This window comes from Panthera tigris, chromosome X, assembly GCF_018350195.1.
Source record: "Panthera tigris isolate Pti1 chromosome X, P.tigris_Pti1_mat1.1, whole genome shotgun sequence".
Taxonomy (NCBI): Eukaryota; Metazoa; Chordata; class Mammalia; order Carnivora; family Felidae; genus Panthera; species Panthera tigris.
This window is the reverse complement of record NC_056677.1, coordinates 50,625,196-50,653,147: the sequence shown is the minus strand read 5'-3', so window position 1 is coordinate 50,653,147 and position 27,952 is coordinate 50,625,196. Positions and strand designations below refer to the sequence as shown.

At 41.7% G+C, this 27,952-nt stretch overlaps 1 protein-coding gene and 1 pseudogene across 1 annotated transcript in view; one reads left to right on the top strand and one right to left on the bottom strand.

The window, feature by feature from the left end:
- The window catches only part of ARHGEF9 (Cdc42 guanine nucleotide exchange factor 9), a 188,886-nt gene that overhangs the window by 15,685 nt on the left and 145,249 nt on the right, over positions 1 to 27,952 (top strand). The window lies entirely within an intron of this gene.
- On the bottom strand, positions 23,827 to 24,366 carry LOC107180644 (annotated as a pseudogene).

Below are 27,952 nucleotides of genomic sequence, written 5' to 3'. Positions count from 1 at the left end.
ATGGAATTGTTGAATCACTATATTGAACACCCGAAACTAATACAACACTGAATGTTAACTAACTAGAATTAAAATAAAAACTTGTTCCTGGTCACACAAACAGTAATTGGCAGAACTAAGGTTGAACCTTAGTAGGCTGGCTCTAGTGCCTGAGTTCTTATCTACCAAGCTATATACTTCTTCTAAGTCTAGGGCTATTCCTGGCTTGCTTAATTAAAGCACAGAGTGAGGGTGGGGAGAGAAAGAGAGAGACAGACAGACAGAGAGAGAGAGAGAGAGAAAGAAAGGGAGACTATGAGCAAATCCTCATGCTTAATTTGAAGATGAACATTTAGTGTCCTGACTGCCCAGTAGATTACTGTTAAATGAAACTCATAAATAAATAATATGGACATGGGGGTCAGAGAGGGTAGCTGGTTGAATGAGTCATGAAGCCCAAAAATGGAACTATCCAGATTAGGCTCCAAAAGTAAATACTGGGCCTGATACTGAGGGAAGCATTCACTGCCCATCCCAGTCTTTAATTGATTCATGACTGGGTTTGGCTGTTCCAGAAAGATCTGAGCCTGAACCTGAAAGCATTGTACTTCCTCTGAAGGGGCTTTTAAACCCTTGCTTCTCTTTTCCAACCAGTCCTTTCTACCCTGTGTGGTCTAATGACACACTTGAAATGGAATTGAAATAAGTCCCCTTGGCCCCTCCACCCCCCATAAAACAGGCCTGAAATAAATCCATGTAAGGAATAGGAGGAAACTGATGTTCTTGGGTATTTATTCAAATATGTATATAGTCTTTGGCCACATGAGATCAGTATGGGCAGTGATTCTTGAGGGAAGGGCTTTCAGCTGGTGGTTTAGCGTGGAGTCTGTGCCAACTGGGAACAGAAAACCAAAGAGGTCCTGAAATTCTCAGCCTGTAATCTGGAACTTTTAGTCCTTTTTTTTGAGGAATTCTAACTAACGAAGGCCCTTGGTGGGGGAGAGGCAAAAGTAGGTGTTCACAGGCTGCAGTAGAAAATGTTTTCCATGACACATTTTTTCTGCATCCTATATTGTGAGTCAGCAGAGCTATGCTTTTATTCACTTATTCACTCACTCATTCATTCATTCATTCATTCATTATTCAGTCATTTAAAAAATATTTGTTGAATGTCAAGTACTGCTCTATGTGCTGGGGATACAACAATGAACAAAACATTCTCTGCCTTCATGGAGCTTAGAGTTTATACAGGGAGACAATAAATCAATAAAAAAACTAATTATATAACTTTTCATATAGTGATAGGACTAGAATGAAAATTAAGATAATAGGATAACAATGAGGTGGTACAGTTTTAAAGAGGGTAGTCAGGGAAAGATTCCTTTTGAAAAGATGAAATAGCTAAACTTATAGAGAGCTAGGAGAAAAGTCTTCAGGCAGAGGCTAATTCTTAACCCTATGGTATAGTTTCCTCCCTTAAAACACCACCCCTCACAACCACACAATTATATGCATCCTTATTCTTTAACCTCAGCAAATCACTCATCACCCTTTCCTCAGGTTACCCTACTTGGGACCAACTTCTTGCCATCCACACCTTTGGTAAGGTAGTTGAAAATTTATTTATTTATTTTTTTGGTAGTTAAAAATTTAAAACAATACTTTATGTTAAGTTACAATTGAAAACCAGTCATAGCTTTTTGAGCTTTAAGGAATTTAAGAGACTTGTTTGAGGTCACACAGCTAACAAGAAGCAGAGGTTGGACTTACTTCTGAAAGTTTTAACTTCTTATCCACTGCTTTTTTTTCACTTTGCCATGAACTTCTCAAGGCATGGTGAGGGCACAGCAGCACACATGAACATCAGACATTTTAGGTGAATGTGAGCTCACAGGAATCTCTTCCTAAGAACTAGTGTTCAGAATAAGGCAGATGATATTCCCACTCCCCATTGTCACTTTCACCTGGGAATGTGTTCTGAGGGATGTTGGACAAACTGATGAGCAACCAGCCTGGGGAGGATTGCAAACCATGCCACAAGGAAGAGCTTAAAGAAATGGTCATATTTATCTTGGAGAATGAGTGCTGTGCGTGTGTGTGTGCGCACACGCTTATGTATACAGAGAGAAATGTGGTTGTCCAGGAAGGATCAGAGTTTGAACCGTACATGTGTGCTGTGTATACAGAGAGAGGGGGTTGTTCAGGAAGAATAAGAGTTTGAACACTTTAAGAGGACTATTGTTTAGGACTTAGCTTTTTTTGTATGGCCCAGGGGATAGTGTTCTAACAAATGGAACCACAGAATAATGAATTTCAGCTTAAAACGAATAATGACTATGAATGCTTCAGAGTGAGTTTCCTGTTACTGAAAATATTCAAACTGCTGCTGGACAAAACTCATCAGAAATAGTGGGCTTTGGAAATATATCTTTATTTAAATCATGTTACTGCTACATCCTACCTGTATGGCTATGGGCAAATGATGTAAACATTCTGAACCTTACTCTTTAAAATAGTGATAACAAGTTTTTCTTTTCAGGCTTCTTTGGAGGATTAAATAGAATGGCATGTTGAAAAGCCTAGCACCATGCATGCCCAAAGTAGGTGTTTCCTCTTCTTCCTCTTCCATTCCCTTTACCTCATCACATATACTGTAGAAAGTATTACTATATAAGGAGGTTGGGAGGAAATGAACTTGTATTCCCATTTTAAGTATAAAATTTTATGATTCATTCTATAATCATCAACAACTTTATTCATTATCTGATTATGCTTAGGACACTTTACTGTATGACATGGAAATTTTGTGTCATTGTGACTATGTCTCCCACTAGACTGTAAGCTTCCTGAGAGCCTCTCTGTACCCCCCATCACTGTCAGAATAAGCCCTTATTGGAGCACCTGGCTGGCTGTTAGTAGAACATACAACTCTTGATCCCAGGGTTGTGAGTTTGAGGCCAGCATTGGTGATAGTGTTTACTTAATAAAAAAATTAATAAAAATAAAAAAATAAGTGCTTGTTGAATTTAATTTTGGAGATGCAGTGATCTCTGTGCTGAATAATTGAACTAACCAGGAGTCTCTGTCCTCAGGGAGCTGATTCTCTTAAATGAGTCTGACATGCACAAATGTGCAAGAACATCTATTCATATCAGTAGCCAAGACAATAAACATATAGGATTCAATATCTTCAGACTGCCTGTGGCAAGCATTGGGGATTATTAGGTGGCTGGGGTGGGGGCAGAATGGCAATAAATGAGTAGCAGTGGGTGTCAGAATAAAATGCGGAACTTTCCTTAGTTGTACTTCCTGGAAGAAGTGTGACTTTGGGAGTTGTTTGAACCGTAAGAGGCAAAAGACAACTAGGCATTGGCTTTTCCCTGAGAGAAAGCAAAGATTTAAGATTTAAATATCTTGCCTGGGAGGCAGGCCACTAGAACTCAGTTCAGAACATTGAAACATTTTATTCCTGTGACCCAAGAGACATCTTGTCAGATGCTGTTGGGAGATGGGACATGTGTTACTTAGTAGCATTTATATAGCACAGTGTGTAAGAGGATAGGCTCTAGAGTCAAACTGTTTGGGTTTACATCTGGGCTCCACTACTAGCCATGTGACTTTGGGAAAGTTATTTAACCACCATGCCTCAGTTCCATCATGTGTAAAATAAGGACAGTAATAGTATCTACCTCATCAGGTGGTTATGAGGAATAAGAGATAATATATGTAAAGAGCTTAGAACCTTGCCTGGTGCTGAGTTAGCACTTTATAAGTGTTTATTATTATCTAATGAGTGGTCTTCAGTTCCTAAGAAATATATTGGGTGCTTATAGTAATTTTAGTGTGAGCTTGGGAGCGTTTATATTCCAGGGTTTGCAGAATTTTTTTTAAGTAGGCATCACACCCAATGTAGGGCTTGGACTCATGACCCTGAGATCAAGGGTCATATGCTCTACTAAGCCAGCCAGGTGCCCCCCTGGAGCATTTATATTCCATACTATCTCATGGAGTGGTTAGCTCCTCAGCAGTGGCTGTAGTAGAAGTGGTGATAACATCTGGCTCAAAGAGATGGAAGAACTTTCTATCAACTGAGATTGTTCCAGAGATGATTGGGTTGTCTTAGGAGAGAAGAACCTCTCCATTGTTGTGGGTGTTAGAGTTGAGACTGGATAACTATTTGGTAGGAATATTGCAGAAGGGAATGAAGGATGGAAGAGGGGTTTTGCTATACCAAAAATTCTCTGATTTCTTGATACTTGTCTTCAGAAAGGTTGGCTATGGAGTGGGAGTACTACTACTTGAAATATGGGGGACTTGATTATTTTTTGAAATTGTGAGCAGAGTCAGGCAATCACTTCACTCAGAACACTAACTGCCATGGATGGAGCTGGGATCAAATGTCATACTCCAGAGTCTCAAATCTCTCAAAAGTACGTTTGGGACTCAAGAGACAAGGGTTTTGGTTTCTGCCTTGCCAGCAATTAGCTATATAATCCTGGCCATGTTGCTTCCATTCTCTGAGCCTCAGTTTCCTAACCTAGGACATAAGTGTTTAGACTAGATTTTCTCTGAGGTATTATGAAGTATTGCCTTCTGTGGTTGGAAGATATGATTCTCTGAGTGGAAAGAAGTGGATGAAGAAAACATTCATGCATTCAGCAAATGTTTAATAAGCACTTGCTAAGTGTTAGGCACTGTGCTGGGCATGGGAGAGAAAGCAGTGAACAAGACAAGCATGGTCTCTGCCCTCTTAGTTCCACAATCAAGTGCAGGATACAAACAAGAAAAAAAATACAATACAGTTTAATAAGTATTCCATGAGGGGCAAACACGGGGCCTTATAGGAGAAGGATATGATCCAGAATAATTTTGAGGGAGAACATAAGAGAAAGCCTTCTGGAGGAGGTGGCATGTGAACTGAGTTTTGAGGTGGGAGCTGGGGAAGGGTAGCAACATTTGCATAGTTCTTGAGGCAAGAGAACCTGATGATTATGAGAACTATAGTAGGTTCTGTTCAGCTGGAGAATGGAGAATGAGAGGGCATTGGTGAAAGTTGAGGTTAGAAAGACCAAAGGACACCAGACTGGCAAGGAAATGTATGGCATGCTACAGAATTTAGCTTAAAGGCAGTATGGAGTTATGGAAAGCTTTTAAGCAGAGAAGTTACATGAGTCAGGGTTCAGCTGCAGAAATTAAATCACTCTAGCTATTCTCAGTAGAAAGAGCCCTAATACAGAAAATGATGTGCTTCCAAAATTGGTGGAAGGGCTGGAGGGGCGACCTTTAGGCTGGGCTTCCAGGAATAACTCTCAGAATACAAGGGGAGCTATTTTCTGTGCTACAAGCAGGAAGGTGAGGCATCAGGGGCTTTGGAAACACTCCACCTTATTTGAAGTCTAAGAATCAAGAATCTGCCATTGCCTTAACTATTGACTAGAGTATCATTATGCTTTCCAGATCCTCAGTGGCAAAAAAAAAAAAATCAAGTGCTCTGGCTCCCTAAATATACAAAGCACTATAGTAACCAAACACTGAGGTCTATGGAAAAGTAACATGGCTGCAGAAAACCCTAAAATCTCCATCACTGTGCTTGCCAATAGAAGCAGCAGAAATATGGCTTCTGCGTCATTACCTCCTTCCAAATATTGTGCATGTGCATATGATTACCAGAAATAAATCACATCCAGAACACTGGATGAAAAGGAGCCTGAGAAATGACAGGCTATGGTAGGTTTTTGGTTTTGAGCTTTTCAGCAATATAGGAAGGCTGGCTAGAAAGAGGATGGCATGGATCCTGAGCACCCAATCTATAGTATCCACCATCGGATTGATAAGAGCTGTTCTGCTTTTGAGAGAAATAATTTGGACAGGAGAGTAGAGGCTGAATTGGGGAGAGAGCAGCACAAGAGACCAAGTAATGGGTAGTAATAGAATCAGAGATGGTGAGGCACTGATTAAAGGTACTGGCAGTAGGGAAACAGAGGAAGGACACAAGAGATATTAAAGAGGGAAAGAATCACCAGGACTTGGAAGACTGGTTGGTTGGCTGGAAGCAAGATGAGTGAGACGCAAGACTTATGTATATCTCACAGGTTTTTGGCAAGGAGAAATTCTTACAAGACAGGGAACTCAGGGGAAGGAGGAAGCTGGCAGGGATGGGGGAAGATGGTTTCAATTTTAGATTTATTAAGTTTGACATTCTTGTGAGATATTTGGGAGGAGATATCCAGAAGGCAGTTGGAAATTCATCTCTGGAATTCAAGAGAACTACCTGGGAGTCATCAGCAGAGAGTTGTAAGCTCTAGGCCAGCAAGGGTTTTGTTCCCCCTAGTGTCTAGTAACTTTGTTTAAAAGAGGTGCATCAGTGTGTAATGTAGGTGGTAGTTCAAGCTTTGGGAATGGATGGGTCCACCATTCAGTGCAAGTGTGGAATGAGAAGAAAAGTGGAATGAGATTAGAAAACCCTGAGAAATCATGGCCTTAATCAATGAATGAAGAACCCAGGCATGAAGTAAAGACTGTATAACCAGACAGATCATGTGGATAGTGTCCCCAACTTAAAGGTTGCATTTCAGGAAAGAGGAAGTCATCAATGAAATCAAGAGGGAGAGAAGCCAGGGGAGATAAAAATGGAAAATTGGCCATGCCATTTAGTAGCAGGTTGGTCATTTGTTTACATTCACAAGAAGTTCTAGTTTGCTATGAAATGACTGGAGTGAAAGCCAGGCTACAGCGGATTGAAGGGTAGTAGAAAATGAAGTGGAGGTAGGATATGATTGCACTTTCAAAGTCAAGGAGAACAAGAAAAAAATAGGTCTTGGCAAGGATGTGGAGAAAGAGGAACCCTCTTGCACTGGTGGTAGGAATGCAAACTGGTGCAGCCAATATGGAAAACAGTATTGAGATTCCTCAAAATGGTAAAAATAGAACTACCTTGTGATCCAGCACTGCATCACTAGGTATTTAACCAAAGAATACAAAAATACTACTTCAAAGGGATACATGGACCCCAATGTTTATAGCAGCATTATCTATAATAGTGAAATTATGGAAACAGTCCAAGTGTCCATCAACTGATGAGTGGATAAAGAAGAGGTGGTATACACACACACACACACACACACACACACACACACACACACACACACACTGGAATATTACCCAGCCATAAAAAGAAGGAAATATTGCCATTTGCAATGACAGGGGTGGAGTTAGAGAGTATAATGCTAAGCAAAATAAGTCAGAGAAAGACAAATATTGTATGATTTCACTCATATGTGAAATTTAATGAAACAACTGAGCAAAGGGGAAAAAAAGACAGAGAGGCAAACCAAGAAACAGACTCTTAACTATAGAGAATAAATTGATGGTCACCAGAAGGGAGGTGAGGGGGGACGGGTTAAATATGGGGATTAAGGAGTGCATTTGTTGTGATGAGCACCAGGTGTTGTATAGAAGTGTTGAATCTCTACACTATACACCTGAAACTAATATTACATTGTATGTTAACTAACTAGAATTCAAATAAAAACTTAAAAAAAAAAGCAAGGAGAAAGATTCTGGTTTCTTACATTATGGTACTGTTCTGATCACTAGTATCTGTCTCAACATAATATAGCAGAGTGGCTAATAGTTTAAAAACTATTTTGGCATTACCTCCTACAAGAAATAAATTTTACATCACAATCTAGCACATTTATATTTATATATAAGTGAAACAAAAGCTTCATTAAACCACAATTATGTGAACATTTCATATAAGTGGAATCATACAAAAGCCTTTTGTTTCTGGCATTTTCACTTAGCATATTTTCAAAGTTCATTTATGTTGTTACAGTAATAGTATTCCATCCCTTTTTATGGCTTAATAATATTCCACATTTGTTTATCCATTCACCTTGACAGACATTTGAGTTTTTTCCATCTTTTGGCTATTGTGAATAATGCAATTATGAACATTCATGTACCAGATTTTGTGTGGACATTTTTTTTTCATTTCTTTTAGATATATACATAGAAGTGGAATTACTGGGTCAAATGGTAACCCTATGTTTAACTTTTTGAGGTCTGACCAGTCTGTTTTCCAAGGTGGCTTCATCATTTTACATTTTCACCAGAAGTGTTATAAAGGTTCTGACTTCTCCATATCTTCCTTAATTATGTTATTATCTAGCTTTTTTATTGTAGCCATTCTAGTGGATGTAAAGTGGTATCTTTCTACAAATAATGCTGTAGTAAATATCCTGCATTTGCACTTCCTGCATTTGATTTGAATTCTCCTGGTAGCTAATATGTTGAGCATCTTTCCATGTGCTTATTGACTATTTCTTTTGGAAAATGTTATTCAGAACCCTGGCTAGTTTTTTTAAGTTGGTTATTCTTTTTATCGTTGACTTGTTAGATCTCTTTATATATTCTAGGTAAAAGTCTCTTATCAGATATATAATTTCCAAATATTTTCTTCCATTCTGTGGGTTGTCTTTTCATACTCTTGATAGTATCCTTTGAAGCACAGAAGTTTTTAATGTTGATGAAGTCCAATGTGTCTATTGTGTTGTTGTTGCTTGTGTTTTTCATGTCATATCTAAGAAAACATTGCCAAATTCAAGGTCACAAAGATTACTCCTATTGCCTCCATTTTGTTAAACTTTGCCACATTATCATTATCACATCTAAGTAACTAATAGTGATTCCTAATAACATCAAGTATCCAGTCTGTTCAAATTTCCAATTGTGTCATAAATGTCACAAATATGTGTGTATGCACATAAATCAGAACACACGTTTCACTTGAGTCATACTTTTTTCTTCCTATTTATTTGCTAAAATTTCAGGTTGTTGGTCCTATATTTTTTTTTAATGTGTACCTCCACATTATAGCTTAATATGTTTTTTCTGTCTTCTGTGTGTTCTATAAATTGGTAATTGGATCTAGAAGCTTGATCTGATTCACGGTTTTGTGTTGTTTGTTTTGGCATGAATCATTCATAGGTGATATTATAAGCCAAAACCTTTGAAGTGGGGACTTCTTTTTATTTGATCTTGCAGGCTAAGGGCCATTTTGTTTATAGCCGGCATTCATTCAGAATTTCCAGTCATCTAGTTAAGATAGGTGGCTGTCCTAGCCTCAACAATTTATAAAGAATAAATAGCAATACTCATTCCTCTTAGAGTCTATGGTATTCTAGGAGTTACAGAATTTAATTTCTATTCCTGTTTAATCTAGTTCCTGCCCCCTCCACCAATATCTATCTATTCACTTTTATAGTTTTTGAAAGAAAGAGGAAGAAGGGCCTTCAGAGATCTGTATAAAGGAGTCCTGGGTTCTTGAGGGCCCAGGAGCCTGCTGAAATTGCATGTATTTTTCTGAGGTGTCACTGAACTTTCTGATAGGTCTAAGTCCTCATGTGACAGAAGGGAGATGGAGGCCAAGAGAGGGGAAAGGAGTGGCCCAAAAGTCATAAAGCAAGGCTGAATTTGGGCTGGGAGTAAATCTGAAATCTTTGTCTCTAGCGAGTGCTTTTCCCCTAGTTCCAGATATAGGGTCAGGAACACAGAGCAGGAGCACAGTGATTACAAGTACATTTCAAATTTTGTAGAAGCTTTTCCACTGCAAAGTTGGCTTCCCTTCACAGTACTTAGCTGCAAACAGTCATAGTCTAAAGAAACCATAACCAGGAAAGGAAATTGACCTGTAAATGGAGGGATGGCAGTGTGTATTTGTAGTGTGTCCTTGTGGTTCTATCCACAGCACTGATTTTTTTTTTTAATGTGCACAGCTAATTAAGAGTTGTCTATAGGGGCGCCTGGGTGGCTCAGCCTGTTGAGCATCCGACTTCGGCTCAGGTCATGATCTCATAGTCCGTTAGTTCGAGCCCTGTGTCGGGCTCTGTGCTGAGCGCTCGGAGCCTGGAGCCTGCTTCGGATTCTGTGTCTCCCTCTCTCTCTGCCCCTAACCCACTCGCGTTCTGTCTCTGTCTCTCTCAAAAATAAATAAACATTAAAAAAAATTAAAAAAAAAAACGAGTTGTCTATAAATACTTAAACAGTGGCCAAAGACACCTTTGCTTTCTTCTTGGCCCAGAATCCAAAAAACATGACTGCCAAGGCATGCTTCCTCCCCACCTATCCTTTTTTTTTTTTTTCATTTTTTTCTTCAACCTTTCCCCCCTTACTTTCCATCACCTTTCTTTCTTCATCTTATCCCCTATATTTTCTCCCTCCTCTTTCCTTCTCTTTCCCCCTGCTTCCCATAATCCTCCCCTTATTCCTCTTTCCCTTTCTCCCTTCCATGCCCTCTCCCTTCCTCCCACTTTCGTGTGCTCCCTCCATTCCCCCTCCCTACATACCCCTCAACGCACCCCCAACAAGCTCCCCACCCCCATACCAGAACCGCGGCCTTTGGCTCTAGCTAGTCCGGGGCGGGGGCTTGGGCCTGCCGATTGGCTACCGCCGCTAGCACGCCAGCTTAAGTCCCGCCCAACGCAGCGAGTAAACGCGAGGCTGTAGCACCTGCTATTGGCCCGCGGGACTGTCAGCAGCACGGGTCGTGCCTCACGCAGGCGCCCACAGTAGCTAGGTGAATAAAAAGGCCGCCTACGGCCGGGGGGGGGGGAGGTGGGGAGAGGAGAGGGAGAGAACCAGCAAGGCAGGTTTTAAATGAGAGGCTGGCTACCGGGAACCCCGCGGAGAGAGCGAGCAACTTGGCTAGAAAAGCGAGCAAGCTAGGAAAGCGAGCGATACAGAGGGAGTAGGGGGAGACTGAGACTGACTTATAGCCGAACAGGTGGAGACGCACGCCCGGACAGACAGATCAGGCGCCTGAGAACCTCACACTGGTTCCTCCCGCATTTCCCTTTGAAAGCCAGGATTTTGCCTCTTCCTTGGCGCCTGAGAGAGAATGCTGGACTCTGCCGACTTCAGCGTGAGCTAAGATTTCTCAGCTAGGGAGGAAAGATCAGCCCAATCCTGAGAAGGGGGAAAGCCATCTCCCCTGTCCCCATCCCCCCCCCCACCCCATACCAAACTCGGGCGCCAGACCCAGCCCTTCCCCAACCATCCGACTTCCTCCTCTCCTTTTTAGCATGGTGGCTGTATGGACAGTCTGACAGAACAGAGACTGACATCTCCCAATCTGCCGGCCCCCCACTTGGAACACTACAGTGTTCTGCATTGCACCATGACCCTGGATGTGCAAACTGTAGTTGTTTTTGCCGTGATTGTAGTCCTCCTGCTTGTCAATGTCATACTCATGTTTTTCCTGGGAACGCGCTGAATGGAGTCCAGCCTCCTGAGCTGTGGCGAACTCTCGCTTTGATTTCATCCCGAGAACCACCGAGAAAAAAAAGAGAGAGAGAGAGACAGAGACAGAGACAGACAGTGACAGGGAAAGGAAGGGAGAGAAAGAGCAAGCTTTCTTACTCAGGGGGGAAAACGTTTTGAGCTTCAACATGGCCTCGCTGTGATATGTATGACGTTGGTATATTATCTCTCCCTAAATCTTTTGTCATGTCTTGTCTTTTAAATATGCCTGTGAATGTAGTTGCTTATTGCTTGAGTAAAATTGTTGATAAAGAAATGCATTCTATTTGAGTGTGCATGTGTGTGTGCATTCTCCATCTATGTGACGTTCACGGAGCAAGATCTGTGTCCTTAAACAGTGGCTTTGCTGTTTGTGGTGTCTTGTCAACTCATTTTCTTGAAAACTACCTTTAAATTCCATCAGGGAATTTTAGTCAAAAATTTTCTCCTGCCATCAGGAGTGAATTTGGGTTTGTTTGTGGAGAAAGGGGGGTTGTGGGAAGAGCGTGATGGATTTTTGACATCTTAGGAAAGACAGCCCTGTGCTGGATGTTTAGAGGGAAAAAAATCGATACAAGGAATGAATTTAAGGAAAATTATTCTTTAGTTTCTAATGAGAAGTGAGAATTTGAGAAGTGATGCGGTGGGGTGCAGTGAGCTGGCAGTTGGTGACTGTGTCATTTGACTCTCAATTTGCTGTTCAGGGATCACAGTTTACAGTCTGGAAAGAAGCCACCTTTAAAGCATTTATTAAAACATTTAATGTCAATTTCTTTGGAATCATAGACTGACATAAAAGCCTTCTCTGATCTTTATGAATTGGCAAGAGAAGACCTTGATAAGAGCTGTTTAACTTCCTTTTCCCAGAGAAGATTGTACCATTGGATTTGAGTTTGTGGATTTTTTTCTGCGTGTCCTCTGAAAAACAACAAAAGCCAGCTCTTTACCCACCCTGGGAATAATGGTATTTGTATATGCCTCTTTTGGATATTCTCATTTACATGATGTTCTTGAACTACATTTTAAATAGAACTTGCTAGTGCTAATGAGAAAGTGATGGTTTTTGTTTGCTTCCTTGTTCTTTAAGATCAGAGGTCTCGCTAATTGAAAGATTTCCATAACAAAATGAAAGTATGTATCATGCTAAATTGAGAGTTTTGAGCACCCTCCCCCTCCAAAAAAGTCTGGATGGAATGGGATGAGAGCTGGGGAAGGCATGAACTATAAGTAACATTCAATTTTGACATATATTTGCATTTCTGTCAGATGGTGGTGGTTGTAGTTATTATTGCTATTGTTATTATTTTATATTTCTCTTTCCACTGAGAACACCTTTGGAAAAGCCAGGAAAAAATTGTCTGTGATGCCAATGTGCATATTTTTTTCTCCCCACTTCCACCCACTGATTGGCAGGTATTCCTCATTCTGTGTTTATCTGACTTGAAATAGTGCCATTTCTGGCCCATGTAGCAATGAATCAGGGCACATACAGTATACATGCATGTTCCCCCTGTACCCATGTGGGCGACTACTCCTGTGTGATGTACGAAACTGCTACCATTGTGCTGTCAGGTTCCATATCCTGTTGTTCAATATTTTTGGAAATGACTATGAAGGGAAAGGGGCTGTGAAGGGGGGCTCTCGAAATTGCCCTGACCTCAGAACCCAGAAAGTATTATTTAATGTCCTCCGAAGAGGTTTTGAGCCTCAGGGTGTGCTCTTGGCTTGATCTGGGTAAAAGAGTTTTTTTTTGTTTGTTTGTTTGTTTGTTTTTGTTTTTGTTTGTTTTTAATTCTGTTGGTACCATAGTATAAGCGTGATCTGGGAAGTTTGGTGGTATTAATTCTTATTATTTACTTTTCGGTCCCTTTTTTTGGGGGGGTCTGGATTGACCTGAACTTGTTTCTTTGCAAAGAGAATCTTGTGAGCATCACCCGCCCCCCCCACCACCACACACACATCCTTAGTTCTAGTGGTATTATCTAAAGTAAGCTTATATTTTGGCTGGACACTTTGTTTTGAGACACATTGGACAGGAAAATCTCCAGGCTGGGCAGCTACAGACTTGAGTTCTGTCTGTTGAGCAGTTATTTGACCTTGGGAATTTTTTTTCCTTCTCAATGTGTTTGGGGTTCCCTGTAACATTGGCTTTTGGGGATGGTTGGATTAGGTAACCTCCAAGTTATTGCGTTTTGTGATTTTGGGTGCCCATATGCACTTGAAATCAGAGGACGATCAACTGGAAAGACAAGTGAAAAGAAAAATGAAATGTTAAGCAATGGGTGATGGGGTGGAGGGAGGAAATACCTTATTGCTGGTATCTGGTGAAACTTAAGTTTTACCTAAGAGATTTTTTTACCTAGCTGTGTGGGAAGAAAACTGGATTACAGCAATGGAATGCTTTTTGCTTCCCCCCACCCTTTAAGGTGAGAAGAGTTCTGTAAGTCTAGTCTTTGAGCCAGGTTTGTGACAAAATAGTGTTATGAAATGCCACAACTTTCACCTCTGAGTGCCTGACAGACCCTTGGCAGAGAACCTTTGGAAATGTATGTGTGTAGGGTATGTGACAGTATGTTTGTGGTGTGTATGCACACCATTCTGTGTGTGTGTGTGTGTGTGTGTGTGTGTGTGTGTGTGTGTGTAGGGGATAGGATGTACATTCTTGAATGTTGCTGGGGGTTGGTTGTGCTAGGAATGAGGAAAAACAGCAGGGCATGCATTGAGTGTTCCACAGTTCTGAATGGGCTCCTTGTGCTAGGGCCTGTAAAGATTTGACTGGTGCCAGACTGGATGGGTATTTCCCCTACCACTCCTCCTGCTACTTCACAACCCCTCAGGCTAAAGGGGTATTTCCATCAGTAATTTAGTTGACAAAATGGGTAAGCATTTTTCAAATTAACTTATCTCTAGGCAAGTAAGGGGATGTTGCTAGCCAGATGGCAGGCCACCCAAGAGCAGCTAAAAGGGAGTTTGGGAAGTAGAGAACCAAAGTTGGCAGTGTGGCTTTTTACTTGTGTGAATCCTAAAGGTTTGGCATTTCTCCTTCAGACTTGTGAGGATATGCAAAAAGAGAAGAGTGGGAGAATATGAAAAATGCAGCCCAGAAGAGTGGAACCCTCTGCATTTTTACTTTTTTACCCTCCCTCTTCTGTCTCTTCATCTTCTCCCTTCTCCATTTACTCTCCCCTCTGATATAGCCTCATCTACCTCATCTACTCTGCCCCCATTCCTACTGTGGAAGGGGAGATGGAAGAGAAGAGGGCTTTTCCTCTCTGATTTATCCCATCTTTTCCCAACTAAGTTTCTAGTTCCCTTTCTTCCTCTCTGACTGCATTGGGTAGAGGATAGGATTTTGCTCTTAGGATGGACAAAATTCTAGCTCAGAAATTTTCCCCTCCAGCTCCCCACCAGGGGATTCTGGAACAGCCCTTTACCAGTATCCTAGCAACCTCCTGCATTACTCAGTTCCTGCTGAGCTCCAGAGCCCACCCTTTAAAGGTCCAGGCACAAAGGCCTCTAGAAAATGGGAGCTGGAGCCCAGCAAGACTTAGAGAGATGCTTTTGGGGAAGTGGACAAAAAAAGAACAAGATCCTCATTGCCTGCAAATGCCTAGAAAACATGTCCACAGAAGGCATACAGAGCCTAGCCGACTTTTAGCCATGGGGACTGTTTATTGGAAAGCTTCTGGGTTCAAATTCCTTTCTCCTTTCTTTCAAATGCCTTCTTAAGATTAACTGAGTCATTTCACAGCCCAGATTTCAGTGCAAGGAAGTCTGTAGGCCCTGAAAAATATTTTTTTTCCACTCTGACTTTTGCCTGATTCAGGGAGGAGGTGGAGGGATAGTGTGGTAGGAACAAACTGAGCAGTGCCTTTCCCCCATTGAGACAGCCCCTGCCAGAACCTGTAGCATCTATTTGTGTAGTATGCCCCAATTTTGTCTGTGGCTTAGGAAAATGCCCAACTTGGCTGTAATGTGGAGTTTGGGGAGTTTTGTTTCTAGGTTGTTGGTCTCTGAATAGTTTCTAAATGGAAGGCTGGGCAAATAGGAAGACCATTTTGATTGTGGGGCTGGTGAACAGGTCTTGGACCTTGGCTGATTTTCTCATTCACTTGTGTGGTGATTAAGTGTTTAGGGAGCTGAGAGATTCCAGTGAACCTGTGAGTGAGGTACTCTTCTGCCCTGTGGTGAGGCCCAGATTGAGAGCACTTGGCTCTGACTAGAGGGCACAATCTCACAGTTGCAATGATGGTGCTAAAGCATGTCCTTCCAGCCTTGTCTGTTATCTTGGCCTCTGCTCCCTTTGGCCTATGGAGTGTTTTTCTGGATGAACACATGATTGGGACTTGAACCTATTCTTCCAAAATAACCACCTTCTCAGAAGATCTCACACAAAGCATCTGGATCCAGCCCCACATTAGCTTTGCCTCAAGAAGTGGGATAGAGGTGGGGAATCTTATATTCTCTAGCTCTTATTTGTAACTCTGCAACTTCTAAGTCCAACTGAGGCTCTGATTTTCTAAGAATCCTTGATCAAAGCTTAGCTCTTCTGATATCTGCCTAGAGTGTCTCCTGTCATTAGGTGGGTCTAACTCTCAAGAGTATTTAGTTAACTGTGCTTTGCCCTGGCACCAAAGCACAAAGTAGAAAAACTATTAAGGGGTAAAGGCCTAGAAGATAGAGAAGACTTGGGATACAGTCCAGTAATGACAGTTACTAGTGACCCCTTGTCAGTTCATGGCCTATGGAGTTTACAAAGTAATTTTACATATTTTCTAATTTTGTGCATTACATCAGCATTGTGCAGTGGGTAGAGATGATTGTTTTTCCCTGTGTTACAGATGAGGTAAGTAAAGGTCAGAGACATTGGTGAGATGGACGTGGGTCTGCCTTTCAAATGGAGAGTGGGGAGAGTTGGAGTTGATCATTTCCAGCTAGTGTGAAGCTGAATGAAGTCAGGTAAAGAGGGAGGTGTGTGAGTCATTCCTGAAGTCATACTAGCTTCCTCAAGTTTGCTTGCTTACATTTTTAGTACTTTTTCGTACCTTTCATTTTTACAGCAATTTTGCACAGAATTCCTTATTAAATAATATACTGACTTTTTATCTTGAATATACATCAAAGGGTTTCCTTTAGTCTTATGAAAACTTAATATTTGGGATCTTTAAGGAGAAAGGCAGTGTGAATTGGTGAAGACTAAAATACAAAATGTTTTGAAGGAACTGCCGTTTTCATACAATTGTCCTTCCTTTCAAAGTACTCTTATTTTTCTATATTTCTTTTAAAATGTGCTGCTCAGAACTGATTATGCTACTCCAGATGCCACTTGATGAGGATGAAGTACAAAGGGACTTTGATCTATCTGTGAAATATCTAATAATGTAGCATTCTACTGGTTCTCAGCCCTCCCTGAACATTCAGATCAGTTGGGGAGTTCCTAAATATCCATGCCAGGTCTCCACTCTGAGAGATTCTAATTTAATTGGATAGGTCCTTGACAGCTTTTTTTCCCTCTAAATTTCAAATTTAAGGCTCCCTAAGGTAATTCAAATGTGTAGCCAGCGTTAGGAACCATTGTACTACCTTTTGGGATTGTAAGCTCAAATGCTTTGCTGTCTAGTCCAATCTTCTACTCTGTTGTGAAATTGGTTCTTTGAGGCTTTTTTAAACCAAATTCATTAAATTTTATTTTGTTTGGTTAGTCCATTCTAGCTTTTTATGGGTTTTAAAAAAGTTTCTTTATACTGTGCAACAAATTAGCAGTCTCTTCTAACATTGCATCAGTTAAACTTTATTTCCCTTGGTTGGTCTATTCTTGCTTTTGGGGAGGGGTTTAAACTTTTTTTTCTTTATGTCATGAAATAGACTAACAGTTTATTTTATCATTGCATCATTTGGAAATTGAATAAGTATTATCCAAATTGTTGATTCAAAGAAATGTTCAATATGATGGGGGTAATCTCACCAGAGCCCCTTCTTGGAATTACAGCCCATTAACTTTTGTATATATCTGGTCAACCAGTGCAGAATCCATTGGGCTCTACCCTCATTTATCTTACCAACATGTTAATGAGGATAATGTGTCATGATAGATTTGTATGCTTTGTAGAAATCAAGATGTATTCTAGGTTTCTATCAATCATCTACCAAGCCAATGACCTCATCAGAGAAAGGAGTATGAGTCACTTGGCATCTTAATCCTGGTAAATCCTATTTCAGGCTCCAGAATTCCCTATTTTCTTTCAGTACCCATAAACTATATGTTTCTTAACTAGGTCCAGGATTTGCTGAGGGCCAGTGCCACAACTATAGATTTTGTGTACCATCACTTTTCTTTTCCCCTTTTTGGAAAAACAGGGCATCATAGATGTAGCTTTAAAACAATATATTTGGTTTTGAGAAAGTTTGGGAACATCTTTGTGCATGTTTGCCTTGGTTGGCTGAATTGTTTTATTAACCAGTGGTTCTCAGCCCTAGACACACATTGGAATCACCTTGGAAGTTAACAAAACTAACAACAATTCCCAGAATCTCTGGAGATCTGGTGGCCATGGCATCAATATTTTTTTAAAAGCTCCTTGAGGTAACAGTAATGTTCAGCCAGGGATGATAATGACTGCTATGTTAAAAGGAAATGTCAGCTCAGCCTGAATCTAGCTTATTGCACACATGAATAGGCAGGCTTCACAGATGGTGAGATTTTATTCTAGGATTGTGGGGGCCTTGATGAATTTGAGGGGCTTGTGCCCACTCTAAAAAGGACTCAACCCTAGAGAGTGAGTAGTCTGGGGACCTATTTAGATTTAAAATTATCAGCTGTGAGATGGTTTGAACCCTTCAGGAAAAAAGAGTCCTTGTGCATTTGCTGTAACAGTAGGGAAGATTCTGTTCCTTTGCTGTGTGACCTTGGGTAAATTACTTCTCCCCTCTGAAATTTGGATTCCTCATCTGCAAGATTGGATAGGAGGATTAGATAGCTTCAAAGATTTCTTCTGGCTAATGATGTGTGCTTACTTTGTGATTAATAAAAATGATCAAAATGATTAAGGATATTATTATTCAAAACCAGCAGGTAATCCAAAAGATACTTTTTAGCTGATTTGGAATACATAGGGTGATTTGGGGTGGGGGTAATGGATCTGCTTTCCTAATTATATTTGGCTTAGGTTTCTTCTAAAAGGTTGTATTCATTGAGCACACAGTGGCTGCCAGCAGGGAAGAGAGCCCAACAGTGAACTGAGTGGCAGAAAGATTCCAGTTTGAGATTTAGCAGTCTTTAAAAAGACATGTTGCATGGATAATTGAGAATTGCCTCTTATAGATAAAATATCAGCCTCGTAGGTCTGTCTGGGAAAGGAGGAATGGGTGTGGCTACTTTGACAGCCCAGAGCCCCTTCCTGTGGTATTTTAAGTAGCCATTTATTTAGTTAATACTACTGTTAATAAGAATTTGGAAAAAGTTCTCTAGTCATTTCATTGGCTCCTTTTATTTTTTTAATATGAAATTTATTGTCAGATTGGTTTCCATACAACACCCAGTGCTCATCCCAACAGGTGCCCTCCTCAATGCCCATCACCCACTTTACCCTCCCTCTCACCCCCCATCAACTCTCAGTTTATTCCCAGTTTTTAAGAGCCTCTTATGGTTTGGCTCCCTCCCTCTCTAACTTTTTTTTCCCTTTCCCTCCCCCATGGTTTTCTGTTAAGTTTCTCAGGATCCACATAAGAGTGAAAACATATGGTATCTGTCTTTCTCTGTATGACTTATTTCACTTAGCATAACACTCTTCAGTTCCATCCATGTTGATATAAAAGGCCATATTTCATTCTTTCTCATTATCCTTGGCTCCTTTTAAAACCTGGAAGTAGTTGAAGAAACTGAGGCATAGAGAGATTAAGTGACTCACTCAAGGACACACAGTTCAGGAAGTTGTAGTTCCTGACCTAGAAACCAAGCCTCTCGGCACTATATCCTGTAGTTCTTCCAGTGTGTCCTGCATAGTGGGCTCTGTGGTCAGAATGTGGTCATGACTCAGAACTGAAGGGGTTCCACTGACATAGAGCAAAACTCATGAGGAAACTTAGAAGAAAGGGGTGAAGGGGCAACCTGGAGGAAAAGGAAATATTAAGGGTGTGTTTGAGGTCAGTTCTTTCTTGCCCTTATCATTCTTCTGTGCTAGTTTCCCTTGGCAAGAATTGGCCATTTGGTCTTTGAGCATCAAAGTCAAGAGTTGGTAGCAGAGAAGAAGGAAAGTTGTGCATGCATAGCAGAGACACTATATGGAAGGCATACCTTCAGTAGGAAATAAAAACACTGGAAATTGTCTTGGGACCCCTGGAAGCAAGCCATGGCTCTGTTCCTACCTTGCTGCCACTTTCCCACCAGGGGATAAAGGCCATTCCCCACTAGGCCTCAGTTCCCATGTCATTAAAATGGGGAGTGAATTCAATAGAAGAACCATATTTTCAAATGAAATCTGAGCCAGAAGCTTCTATATAGAACAGGAAAAAGCAGAACTAGTTTGGTTGAAATGGGCCTAGGACAGAGGTGGAGGACAGAGTCTAGAATCTTGCCAGAGTAGACCTTACTTATTAGGGGAATTGGGATTAGGACAGTGGGAATGGCTCTGCCCAGCTCAGACAGACTGCTTAGAAAATAGGACAAACTTAGGTAGGAGAGGTAATTCTTTCACTTAAGTGGGCAGGGTTCACAGAGAATCACAAAGGGACAGAGATAAGAATACCTTGGAGATCTATAGCATGCATTCCTATTTTACAAGTGAGAAAAGTAAGTCACTGAAGGGAAAAGGGACTTGTCCAAGGTTTCAATGATGGGCCTGGGATCCTGAGTCCTCAAATCAGGACTTTATGTTCTGTAACCTGCTACCTCTGCTATGGGGTGCTGGCTCAGTGCTCCTTTGGCTAGATCAGAGACCTGAATACACTCTCGAGTTTGGCTGGAGAAAGCAAGTTGATAGAGAAACTGGGAGAACAGTAGTATTATGTAACCTCCTGGAGGGGAGCAGGCCTGTCAGTAGTTCTTGGGGTGCCAGGCAGTGAGGTGAGGGATAGGAAATCATAGAATCTCCTGCAATGCAGACTACATTAGTTCTCCTGAGGGAGGGAGCCCTGGATGCAGCCCTGTGCTGTGCAAACATCTATCCTCAGGGTCCAGAAGAGGCCAGCACTGCATATCCATAAACAGCTCTGGGAATGGTTCTGGAAGCTCTGAACTCTGCCTGCCTGCCTTCATTAGAGGAGGGGGAGCCATGCACCTCCATGCCCAGCTGGCTGCAGGAAGAATGTGCTAAGTGCCCACCCCCACCCCCTCAGAATGTGGTGCCTAAAGACAGCAGCTACTTTTAGCTGTACCTCCCACAGCCTCTCCTCTGCCCACTCTCTTCCTTCCTCCTCCCTTTGTGAACCCTGCTGGTTGGCAGGAGGTCTGGGCAGTAGTGGCTGCTTTGACATTGGGAAAGAGGCAGGCAGTGGGGAGCCAGGTGACCCTAGGAGAGGCTGTGGTAGACCTAGTATAGTGGGCGGGGGGGGGGGTCAGAACAAAGGCAAAACTATGAGACTGTTTTGTGGTTAGGGCCCAAAGGGAGTGGAGGGATTTATTAATTTCCCTTAGACCTTGCAACCAAATGAACTGCTTGTCTTAAGAATCAAGGTTGAACTGCACAGGAGGACTCAGGAAGATTTATTGGACAAAATGCACATAGACACTTTCTGTACTTGGATTTAGAGAAAGGCAACTGGGGCTAGTAATGCTTGCTTGATTCTTGATTGTCAAGAATCAACACTGTCTTACACTTTTCAGGGATTTTACAAATTATCTCACTTGATGTTTTCTGTAGTCCTGTGAAGTAGTAAGGACAGGAAATATCATTTTACAGATGAGAAAAATGAGACTCAAAGAGTCATTGTCATATAACATCTGATCTGGGCTCAAGCTCTGGAAGTTATAGTGCCTTTTAAAGTCATTCCAGATGGCTGTATCGTCTAGAAAAGGGGTATTACAGTTATTTTGAATCTAATTCATTGTGGAAGCTGGAAAACTAGGCTTAGAAGGCTTAGAAAGAGAAAGGACTCACTCAAGGAAGCACAGTATGTTTGTAGTAGTACTGGAACTAGAACATTGCCTAGCAAGGATGTGAGTTCCTGGACCTGTGGCTTGCAAGCTGCTTTTGATTTTCATAGATGGTGAAGGAAACCTGTGTAGTGTGATGGGAAGCAAATGGTCACTGAACTAGTAATCTGTCATTTTTTAGTTTTGTGACCTTGGGCAAGGTACTTAGCCTCTCTGAATTCGTTTTCTTTTCTGTTAATTGGGGTGTAAATCCCTGAGAACTCTCTGAGGCAGAAATATCAGTGTGACTGTTATAATGGAGGGAAGTGACACTCAGTAGGCCCTTTGTAAAGGTTTTGTTAATGAAAGACATACACATGACTTAAGAGGGGCTGCAAATATGAACTCAGTCACTGGGTAACCTTGAACAAATATCATTGTCTTTGTGCCTTATTTCTCAGTCACAGCATGAAGGACTCTTTTACTTCTCTCCATTAAAAGTATAAAAGTTCTGTGACCTGGCCCATGTCTTGGATCCTTGGTGGAAAGCTGGATTTTTTTTCTATAGGAGGCTTTCTTTTACTTACCCCAGCTCCATCTCCCCCACCCAGCCACATACATATTGCTATGAATAGCAGACTAGCTTTCTCTCTCCCTGTCTCCTGCAAAGTTAAAAGAGGAGCTTGGCAGAAAGCCAGAATTAATTGTGTTTTTATTTAGTGCCTTCTCAAGTCCATCAAGCCAGAACCATCGAGGCACCTGGCAATTAAAAATCAATTCTTGGCCCCCAGGTCCTTGGCTAGGATTTGTGATGAGCATTACTGGGTTTTCATGATACAATTAAGAGTTGTGTTGGAAACTGCAGGTTCCTAACAAATGACCTACTTAGAAAAAATCAACACTCTTCGCCTTTGTCTGTATCATTTTGTTTGGAAAATTCTCATTTCTTGGAGGGCAGAGCTAGAAGATAAGGACTATTGTATGGTTTTCTATACACACATTGGCCACATTGGCCACATTGGCCTTTTCTCCACAACCCTATGAGGTGAGCAAGGTCAGGATTATTCCCCATTTTAGGGCTAAGGAAATTGACTCATAGAATTGCTCTGATTGACTCAGATCAGTGCTGCTTCTTAAAAGCAGTGGTGTGCAAGGAAGAGCTTAGAATGTAGAGTTAACTGTTATCAATTCACCAACCAACCAACCAAGTGGCCTTTGGCAATGATATTGTTCTAAAGATTCCTTCTGCACTTTGTTTCTATCTAGGTCTTGTTATAAAAGTTAGTCAATAGCAGATAAAACCAGGCAGATGCCACTAGATAATTCTGGCTAGGTTGGTATTGAACTACTGATCGACATTTCAGATACATCTATTTTGACCTATGGTATGTCCACTCAAATATCATATCATCCAGGGATGCATGAAGGGTAGCCCTAGATTCTTTTGCCTTTCATGTTCAGTTTGGAGGTTTTCTTTTTGTGAGGTACATTTGGGATACACATGGGATACAAGTGTGGAGTACACTTTCACATTGACACACTTGGAACACACACATTCAGTTTATCATGAGGTACACTCACATTTGGACTTACTCTGTACGGGCAGGGTATACACACAAAGGCACATATGATGCATGCTTATGCAAATTTGTATGTGTGGACACACGTGCATGCATATAAGGTATGACCACACACCCAAATACACATAGGGCACACTGAAATGCATGTTCAGATATACTCCTACCCCCAGAAAATACACTCCTATCCCTAAAATACATACTTTAAAGAACTTACCTGCATGAATCACCCTCCCCTGATGAGATACATTTTAACACACCTATGGGGCACACTCACATGCCCCATACACCCCTATGGGGCACACTCTGATTCAGAACATATGCTACCCTTAGAACCAACTAGTTGTCCCAGCTTTCCAAGTGGGCACATCCCAGTGCTGGCCCCACCTGGTGGGCCTTTATCAGTTTGCTCTGGCCCTCCCTTCCTTTATCCGTGAAATCAGACTTCAGAGAGCAGTGAGCTCAAGGATAAAATGGATACTCAAGATGGCATGTGTTATAGCAGTCTCTTCAATGCAAACAAAATTTGCAACTGAGCCCTCAGATGTTGTGTTAATAGGCAGATGGAGAAGAATGGAGAAGATAAATTGGCACTAATCAGCGCAGAAAGCTTGAACCTGCTCTTCCATCCACCAATCCACTTCCAAACAATTATGGAATGATATGATTGTGAAAGGATGTCCTAGACAACCTAAAGTAACTGAATATCACAGTTCATTTTTCTTGGGAACGAAGTAACAACTTGGACCCCAGCAAGTATATCTAAATTGTATGTGGGAGGATGTGAGGGGAAGTAGCAGGATGCCTAAGACCCAGCCTCTTCTGGGTCAGTGGTGGGTAGAGAGAACAGCCATTTTCTTCTTCTTTTTAAAAAACTTTTATTTGCATTTTATGCAGAATTTACTCCTGGGCTATAAGTTTTTGTTTCTTCAGTTTCTCTTGGGATATCTTTTTCTTCTGTGCAACTGCCTCTTCTGGTTTAGGAACAATCTGCCCTTTTTCAGTAAGGATAATCTTGATGTGGCAGGGAGAGCTCATTTATGGGTTAGTCCAACTGTGAGCCCTGTAAGTTCTATGCTGCATCTTGGGGACTTTGTTCACCTGGGTGTGTTCAATGACCAGAGAATCTGCATCTAAACCCTTAAGTTCAGCATTACTCTCTGCAGTTTTCAGCATGTGAAGTAAAGATTCAGCACTCTTTTTGGGCCACTGGCCCTGTGTCCCATTGCACTATTTGGTCTGGACACACTTACCTACTTCACCATTGTAGCAATGGAATGGCACACATTGCTTCTGCAAAGTGACATCATTCACATACTTAGTGGCATTTCATATATGCATACTCTTGATGGCCTGGGCAGTTTCATGTGTGTTCTTGAAGTAACCATGAAGATTTGAACCTCTTGCTTTGCATGATTTTGTAGGATTTTCTGGGTCAAGTGAATAGGAACCATTTTTAGAGATCACCTCAGGCCACTTCAATAGCCACATTCTTAATGACCACAACCCTGCCCCTAGGCACAACAGCTTGAGCCATCTGGCCCCACTAATGAGGACCTGCTATTTTTAGAATTTCTCAACCTGGAAATCAGGTCGGGATGTCCTAGGGAGGCCTTTCTGGCCTTTAGTAACCAAAGGCTGGAGCTGGAAGGAGAGAACCCTAGACTCAGTGTTGATTGAAGGTATTAAGCAGAGAGACAGGTAGCTAGATTGTGCCAGGTCTGCCCTGCAGCAGCAACCTTACCCTGAGTGGGATACTCTTGACTATGACAGGCCTATGCTTGTTTCTCAACTTTGCATTTGAGATCAAGAAACATGAATTCCAGTCACTGTTTTGAAACTTAGGGTGTACCTCAGTCAGGGTTCCCTCCTCTGTCTGGGTCTTCTTTGGTCTGTAGGCAAAATAGCCAGTATATCCCTCAGATGCTGGCAAGAACTCAGACTAAAAGTTGAGAAAATGCTTTGCAGACGTACTAATTCTTCACCCATGAATCTGTACTTCCATCCATAATCTACTTTCAATGCCCATCAACAACCAGGCCTGACTCCTATCACAGTAGCCATAGAAAGAAAAGGGGGTGAGGGAGAGGAAACCTCATGGTGTCAGGTTGATCAAAGTCATACTGGGGTCACCCTCAACCTTACAGATTTTTTTCAGTGCTAGGTCAATCCTTTCTCAGAAAACAGGTTTGCAACATTATACAGTTTTGCCTCCTCAGAACCCTAGGCAGCAAGGAAAAGTGGAGGACATCAGGAGCAAGGACTTCTTCCTAATCTAGGAAAAGCAAAGTCAGACCACCTATACCTGCCATCTGCCAGAGGAAGCAACCTGGAATGCTGACCCCAAGAGAGTGCCTTATTCCATTTTGTGCTCAGGACTATTTCACCTGCTTTGTTGAAGGGGATGGGTCAGGAACTAGACTACATAGGCTCAAGTTCAGATTTCTTCTTGCCATTATACATTGTGGCCAAAGGTCTTCCAAGCCTCAGTTTTTTTAATCTGTAAAGTGGGCTTAACTATAAATCTCAGGATTGTTGGATACAAGAATTCATCATGGCAAAGGATGTGAAATGTGTCTCATAAAATGTTGAACATGTTTTGCTGCTGTTTGGATTCTTAAGAGTTCATCCAGGTCATTATTACAGGTAGTTTAGAGGTAATTCAGCAGCTTGTTTTCATTTTAGTTCTCACTCCTTTCCCCTATCCTTCCTTTAAGGCCAGTATTGTCTCCATTTTACAGATGTGGATACTGAAGCACAGTGGAGGGAGAGACCAGCCTGAGGCTATATAATTAGGCAGTGGTGGATCCATGCCTTCAGACTCTGCTTAGTGTTCTTTCTCTATGTAGTTCCAAGCTACCAGCCAGAAATCCAGTGCTAAAGAAAGCTGCCCATGGCAGCTTAAGTTAACATAATTTAAAAACTTGATTTGTTTCTGACACAGAACAAGGAAGGGGGGCTATCTGGGGCCTGGCCTTCACCAGAAGTATCCTGCTTGTCCATGAGAGGCACGTTCACTGATCTTTCATCCCTTCTACAGCAGCTTAAGTCCTACTGGTATCCTGCATGTTGGATGCAGTGCAGCGTTGGAGAAGATGCTAAACTGTTGTGATAGGGAATTGTGCTGCCCATTTAAGCTACTTCAGAGAGGGGTCCCTGAAGGCACTTGATCAACCCCCACCTCATCATAGCTTCCAGGGTACAGAAGCTTTGTATGGCTGACCTGCATAAGGGTTTAGGTAGAAATGTATCTAAGAATATAATATTTGAGGGCCTTAGTCTGTGGAGTATTTTGCCAACTCTTGAAGGATAAGATAGTGGTTATTCAAGAACCAAAGCTGGGAGAGTCCCTTGAGACCATCTTGGCTGATTCTCACCTGGCCTTGATGTGGACATTAAATTTCAGCTGGGCTGACTTTTTCTCACTTAATGTGTTCTTCCTTGTATATTATAGACTCTTAAGCTGGGCCAGATTTTCTAGGAGGCCTTCTACCTTGTATATTTTTGCCTTTCTGAACCTAGGAGAGATACATTGAAACTGAGTGGTAACAGGAAGGCGATGAAATAATCTGTGGAAGTCATGCCTTGGGTGCTAGGCATCAGGGAAGATGGCCTTTTGTATCTTTCTTCAGCTGTCCTGCTGTGAATATGTTACTTTCCTATGGCCCCTGATAGGCTGTGGGAGCCTAAATGAAAGTGTTTTTCATTTGTGCTGCTAAAATCTGCAGGATGACTATGGTACTTCCCTGTCTGGGGGATTAGACAGTTTCTGGAGTGGGGAAACTGGAGGAAAAAAGGAGAGAGACACCTTCTGTTCTTCAAGTTTGAGAGCCCAAAGAGTGTATAGGGAAGAGTTAGCTTCTGAAGCCCTGCCAAGAAGCAGCCACACAGTTTCCCCAGCTCCCTTGACCCTAGACACCTTATCTTAAAATTATTTTATTTTTGAATAGGAAATACATCCACATGGTCAAAATCTAAACGATATAAGAGGATGCACAGTGAAAAATCTCCCTCCTGCTGCTCCCTTCCAGCCACGTGGCTGCCTCTGCAGAGGTCACCAGTGGGTCCTTCCAGAGAAATGTTCTATGGATATATAAATATATATGGATATATTCATTTTTTTAAGTTTATTTATTTTTGACAGAGACAGAGTGTGAGCATGAGCTGGGGAGGGGCAGAGAGAGAGACACACACACACACACACAGAATCCGAAACAGGCTCCAGGCGACAAGCTGTCAGTACAGAACCTGACGCGGGGCTCAAACTCACAAACTGTGAGATCATGACCTGGGCCGAAGTTGGACGCTTAACCGACTGAGCCACCCAGGCGCCCCTAATTTTTCTTTTTTTAATGGTTATATACCCACTGTTCTATGCCTTGCTATACTTTGGAGGTTCTTTGAACCTGTGGGGCATGAGGATGTGCTATGGAGAGCAGAGGTTAAGATCACTGGTTCTAGAGTGAAACTATTTGGGTTTTGGTTCTAGCTGTGTGACCTTCAGCAATCACTTCAACTCTTTGAACCTTGGTTTCTTCATTTTTAAAATGGGGATCAAATAAGTTAGTATATGTAAAAACTTAGATTTGCCTTTGACATATAGTATGCACTCAGTAAATGTTAGTCATCTTTTTTATTATTAGAAGAAAAACATTGGACTATGAGTCAGAAGATCTGAGTTCTCTTCTGGCCTCTGCTCCTGGGATAACTGAGTGACTTCCTTTGTCCAAGCCTATTTTCTCATTTTTAAAATGTAAGGTCTTATTCCTACTTGGCTTATCTTCCAGAGTTTCTGGGAGATCATGAATGTGAAAGCAACTTAGCTTCATTCAGTGAGCTCATGAATGTGAAAGCAACTTAGAAACTGTAATGTGCTAAGAACATGGAAGTGGTGCTACTTACTCTTTTCATAGAACTACCTTGAGTGGCTTGAACCCAGTGTCCTGAACTGGGTGGAGAAGGCAGTGCCCTTTCTTCTGGCAATGGAACCTAAATGCCATCCTTGGACTGGAATTCTATTTTGGGT